Source organism: Chiloscyllium plagiosum, unplaced genomic scaffold (assembly GCF_037043375.1).
Source record: "Chiloscyllium plagiosum isolate Xiang-an unplaced genomic scaffold, Cpla_swu_hap1 HiC_scaffold_7, whole genome shotgun sequence".
In the NCBI taxonomy this organism is placed as follows: Eukaryota; Metazoa; Chordata; class Chondrichthyes; order Orectolobiformes; family Hemiscylliidae; genus Chiloscyllium; species Chiloscyllium plagiosum.
This window is the reverse complement of record NW_028270145.1, coordinates 109,373,191-109,379,734: the sequence shown is the minus strand read 5'-3', so window position 1 is coordinate 109,379,734 and position 6,544 is coordinate 109,373,191.

Here is a 6,544-nt window from a genome sequence, read left to right as displayed (position 1 = left end):
ATGTTTCTTTGTATCTGTTCAAGGAAAACTCCAATTAATGCCCTCTACCACCATATAATTAAATACAATTAACAATTCATATAACATTATCAATAACATGGTAAAAATTACGGTAGCAACATATTTCTGTCAACCCCCTACACTCTACAATGAAGCTCAATCTTATCTTTCAATTAGGTACTTTACGGTCTTTCAGCCACAGCATTGACTTCAATCAGATCATATATTTTTCAGTCACCATTCGCAGTAGTTTGTTTTTCTAATACTTGTTGAAAACAGAGACCTGTTTCTGATCTTTCATATCTTTCCACCCATCAGGGCAAATTCAAGCATGTTAAATTTCAAATGATCACAGCAATATATATCTAGTTTTTACCTAGTTGATTTTACATAGCAATATATACTCTAGTAGAAAAAGCTGCTGATTGGTTGGGAGATTGACTCTGATTGGCTGAGGTGTTTCCACGGTGGAAGCCAATGGAAACTATCCTCAAATTTATATCTAATGGCATCTGGCATGAGCATATTCCTTTTGTTTGCAAAGAATGGGTCCCTACCTGTGAATATATATCATTTCCAGCAAACGTGAATAAGGATTTTGACTGATTGTGAGTGTTCGAACTTTTGGCATTCTTGTGTTGGTCCTGATGAGGACAGAATGCAAAGCTTTGATGTCATGTTTGTCTTTTTCAGTGAGATGCACACACTTAATACTACACAGTAGCACTTGTGTGTCTGTTTGCAGAAGTGGATTCTTTGTCACACTTTCCCACAACCGCGTCAAAAGCGTATTATTGCCTTTAAGACATCCTAAGGTCAGGAAATATGCTGCATAATACAAGTTTTTCTTTCAGTACCATGTTTTTGTTGTAGTTCCCCAATAAAATCCTTCTCTTCTCACTCGTGGACTATGTTGTGAACCATTTTATCCACCAATTTTGACTTGACAAAATTCCTCTCTTACTTATTCAATACCTTTAACCTATCTAGTGCAACCCCATATGAACACCATGAACAGACTTTTACAATGAAGAAAATGGCACAGAAAAAGAGACAGCAGCCAATGTTCTGGGGTTGTCTGCCTGTTTTTCACTGTTAATCTGTACTTTCACTGTTAAACTGTTCTTTCATTATTGATTTGATTTGATTTGATTTACTATTATCACTAAGTACAATGAAAAGTTTTGTTTTGTGAACAGTCCAGGTAATCATACCACACAAGGACATGTGGGTCATAGAGTGATGGAACAGAGCAAGGAATACAAAGTTATGGCTGCACAGAAGGAGTAGAAAAGCAAGGTCAACATTAGATTTGAAAATAGAGAGACCCATTCAGCAGTTTAATAACAGCTGGTTAAGAAGCTGTTCTTGAACCTGTTGGTACGTGTGATTAAGCTTCTGTATCTTCTGCCTGATGGAAGAGGTTGGAAGAGATTATAACAAGTGGGAGGGGTCTTGGATGATATTGGCAGTGTTTTCGTGGCAGCTAGAAGTGTGTAGATGGAATCCATGGATGGAGGGTTGGTTTGTGTGATGGTCTATGCTGTGTTCACAACTTTCTGTCGTTTGTTTCGGTCCTGGGCAGAGTAGTTGACTGACCAAGCTGTGGTGCATCTGGACAGAAGATTTTCTATGGTGCATCTGTGGAAGTTAGTAAGGGTCCTTATAGACATGCTGAATTTCCTTAGCCTCCTGAGGAAGAAGAGGTGTTGTTGTGCCTCCTTGACGATCGCAACGATGTGGATGGTCCAGGACAGGTTGTTTCTACTGCTGCTGCCAAATAGAATGTTACTATCAGATATTTCAGATACGAAATGCTGACTGATCCTTTCCCTGAGTCCAGAAAGTATAGTGCAAACTTCCACAAGTAACTTCTGAAAATCTCTTACAGATTTTTGTGGGAAAGCAATGGCCTTGTGTGAGGATAGTGAACTGATAATGACTCAGTGAGGACAACGAGGCATCAGGAAGCTTGGTGAACAATGATAGGAGTGTGTTCCAAAATCATACAGTCTCTGACATTGATTTATTATTGTTGTATGCACTGAGATACAGTGAAAAGTACTGGTTTCCATGCTAACCAGATAAATCATACCTTACATAAGTACATCAGGGAAATAGAAAAGAATGCAGAATATAGTGTTACAGCTACAGAGAAGGTGCAGAAAAAGATCAACTCCATTAAATATGAGAGGTCTGTTCATAAATCTGATCACAGCAAGGAAGGAGCTGTTCTTGAATCTGTTGGTACGTGTTTTCAAACTTTTGTATCTTCTGCACGAAGGAAGAGGGTGGAAGAGAGTATAACTGGGGTGGGAGGGGTCTTTGATGATGTTGGCTGCTTTCCTGAGGCAGTGGGACCTGTAGATGGAGTCAATGGATGGAAGATTGGTTTGAATGATGTCCTGGACTGTGTTCACAGCTCTCTGTAGTTTCTTGTAGTCTTGGGCAGAGCAGTTGCCATATCAAGCTGTGATGCATCTGGATAGGATGTTTTCTATGCTGTATCTATAAAAATTGGTAAGAGTCACTGTGGACATGCTGAATTTCCTTAGCCTCCTGACGAATTAGAGGCGTTGGTGTGCTTTCTTGACTGTAGCGACGACAAGGATGTACCGGGACAGATTGTTGGTGATATTTTCGCCTCGGAACTTGAACATTGTTAGTCAAGTATATCGAGACAGAAGGTAACCAATAATGAATTACTTCAATGCCTGATCAGTCGATGTCAGCCTGTGTTGGTTTGTTTTTGATTACAAATAAATCAGATTTAGCTGAAGTGACATTCTTTTCCCAATGGTTGGAGACTTCTGTCTCTGCTTTGTAAATTAACACTGAATGATTCCTTCCTAATACTCTCCCATTATTTCTATGTGACCCGGTCCGATGATAGCTTTTCTGATCATACTTGTTGAAATAGAAGTTTATACTGAGGAGCTAACTTTGCACCAAAATCACAACTTTGAAGCATTTTTTGAGGCACTGGATGGCACAGTGGCTTGATGGTTAGCACTGCTTCCTTACAGCACCAGGGACCTGGGTTTGATTCCACCTCGGGTGATTGTCTGTGTGAAGTTTTTACATTCTCCCTTTGTCTACGTGTGTTTCCTCTGGGTGCTCTGGTTTCTTCCCACAGTCCAAAGATATGCAGGTTAAGTGAATTGGTCATACTAAATTGCCCATAGTGTTCAAGGATTAGATTCCCTACAGCGTGGAAACAGGCCCTTTGGCCCAACAAGTTTGCACCAACCCTCTGAAGAGTAACCCACCCAGTCCCATTTCCCTCTGACTAATGCAGCTAACACTACGGGCAATTTAGCTTGGCCAATTCACCTGACCTGCACATCTTTGGACTGTGGGAGGAAACCAGAGCACCTGGAGACCCATGCAAACACAGGGAGAATGTGCACACTCCACATAGACAGTCACCCTAGGCTGGAATCGAACCTGGGACCCTGGTGCTGTGAGGCAGCAGTGCTAACCACTGAGCCATTGTGCCACCCATCAAGGATGTATAGGTTAGATGCATTATACAGGGGTAAATGTAGAGTAGTAAGGGAATGGGTCTGGGTGGGATACTTTTGATTACTTACAGTGTGGAAACAGGCCCTTCAGCCCAACAAGTCCACACCAACCCGCCGAAGCGCAACCCACCCAGACCCATTCCCCTACATTTACCCCTTCAACTAACCCTATGGGCAATTTAGCATGGCCAGTCCACCCAACCGGCACATTTTTTGGATTGTGGGAGGAAACCACGCAGACACGGGGAGAATGTGCAAACTCCACACAGAGAATCGCCTGAGGCGGGAATTGAACCCAGGTCTCTGGCGCTGTGCGGCAGCAGTGCTAACCACTGTGCCACCGTGCCGCCCCAGAGGTTCGGTGTGGACTTTTTGGGCCGAATGGCCTGTTTTTACACTGTAGGGAATCTATGGGTTTTGTTTGGCTTCAGCTCTATTTCATGACCTTTTGACCTCTTGTTGAAACATTCAGCAGCCTGGAAATTGTGATCTTCCTCACAGGTCAGTGGCTTTCATTCCAGAAATGCAGTCCACAAAAGTTGGTGATGGTCCTTATGGACATGCCAAATTTCCCAGGCAGACTGAGGAAGGAAAGGCATTGTTGTGCCTTCTTGACCATTGCATCTACACAGGAAGTCTAGGACGGGTTGTCAGTTATCGTCACTTCCTGGAACTTGATGCGCTCAACCCTCTCAACCTCAGCACCTTTGGTGTAGGTGGAGGCCTGTTCTCCTCCTTTCTTTCTGAAGTCAAAAATCACAAGGCACAAATCAGCTAGCAACCTGTGGAAGGAGCAAGGGCTCTGAAAGCTTGCCATTTCAAATAAACCTGTTGGACCATGACCTGGCGTCATGTGATTTTTTGACTTTGTCCACCCCAGTCTAATACCGACACCTCCATATCATTTCCTAATGAAGATAATGATCAGTTCTTTTGTTTTTGTTGACATTGAGAGAGAGAGAGAGAGATTTTTTATCATGGTGCCACGTCATCAAGCCCTTTATCTTCTTTCTGCATTCTGAATCTTCATTATTTAATATCTGTCCTACCACGGTGGTGCCACCTGCAAACTTATCGTTGGCATTCATTCAGAATTTGGCTACACAGTCATGAGTGTACAAGGAGTACAGCAGGGGGCTGAGAGCCCACCCTTGTGGGGCTGTATTGGTGGATCATTTTTGATCAGTTGTGATGTTGTGGTTAATTGGCTGTTTTGATTATTTGGGATATTTGGATGATACTTTTTAAGTTAGGTTTGATATTTTGGTGCCTCACTTTTAATGATTGGCAAAGTTTGTGCATTGGAATGTTTGTATGACTCCTTTTTTTAAAATTAATTGGGATGTTTTTGTTAACTGGGTTTTTTTGGGTAATTGAGTGTATTTGGTTAATTGTGGTGTGTTTGGTTAATTGGGCTGTATTTGGTTAATTGGGATGTTTTTGTTAATTGGTATGTGGTCAATCAGGATGTTTTTTGTTAATTGAGATGTCTTTGGTTAATTGAGTTGTTTTGGTTAATTGAGATGTTTTGCTGTAACCGTTCATCTGTTGAATCAGAAACAAAAACAGAAGTTGCTGGACAATCTCAGCAGGTTTGGTAGCAGCCGTAAAGAGAAATCAGAGTTAACATTTTGGGTCCAGTGGCCCTTCCTCAGAACTGGACCTGAAGCGTTAACTCTGATTTCACTTCACAGATGCTAACAAACCTGCTGAGATTTTCCAGTGACTTCGGTTTTTGTTCCTGATTTACAGCATCTGCAGTTCGTTCACTTTTTACCTTTTGAATCAGGCTATTTTGGTGAAGATTGATGCTTTGGTAAACCTTTTTTTGGCATTTTGGCATGTTTTGTGAATTGGGAAGTTTTGATGCATCTGATTGGTGAATAGGACTGCTTTTGGTTTATTGAAACGGTCACTCCAGTTATTAAATGCATAGTCATTGAGATATACAGCACAGAAATAGACCCTTTGGTCCAACTCGTCCATGCCAAACAGATATTCTGAATTAAGCTCATCCCATTTGCAAGCACTTGGTCCAAATCCCTCCCTATTCATATACCCATCTAGATACCTTTTAAATGCTGTATTTGTACCAGCCTCCGCCACTTCCTCTGGCAGCTCATTCCGTACACGCACCACCCTCTGTGTGAAAAAAAGTTGCCTCTTAATCTCTTTTATATCTTTCCCCTCTCACCTTAAACTATGCCTGCTAGTGTTGGACTCCCCCACCCAAGGGAAAAGACCTTGGCTATTTACCTGCCCATGCCCCTCATGATTTTATAAACCTCTATAAGGTCACCCCTCAGCCTCCGACACTCCAGGGAAAACAGCATCAGCCTATTCAACCTCTCCCTATAGCTCAAACCCTCCATCCCTGGCAACATCCTTGTAAATCTTTTGTGCACTCTTTCATATTTCACAACTGGGTTCCTATAGCAGGGAAACCAGAATAGTGTGTCACTGTTTTTATGAGACTGTCTCTCCCTGTGTGTGTCAGGTTATGTGCATGGGAATGTCTCTACCTGTGTGTGTCACTGAGTGTATGTGAGATTGTCTTTCCCTGTGTGTGTCAGAGTGTGTGTGTGTGTGTGTGAGACACTGACTCTCCCTGTGTATGTGTCACTGTGTGTGTGTGACTGTCTCTTCCTGTATGTCAGGGTGTGTGTATGTGAGACTGTCTTTACTTGTGTGTCAGGGTGTGAGTATGTGTGAGACTCTCCCTTTGTGAATCATTGTTTGTGTGTGTGTGTGACTGTTTGTGTGTGACTGTTTCTCCCTCTCTAGGTCAGTGTGTGTGTGAGACTGTCTCCCTTTGCACGTGTGAGGGTGTGTGTGTGAGACTATCTCTCCTACTCTGTGCCATTGTGTGTGAGTCTAGAGTGAATCGACGTTTCGGGATTCTCCTGCTCCTCACGCTACCTGACCTGTTGTACTTTTCCAGCACCACTCTCCCCGACTCTGATCTCCCGCATCTGCAGTCCGTCATTGTGTGTGAGACTGTCATTCCCTTTGTGTGACTG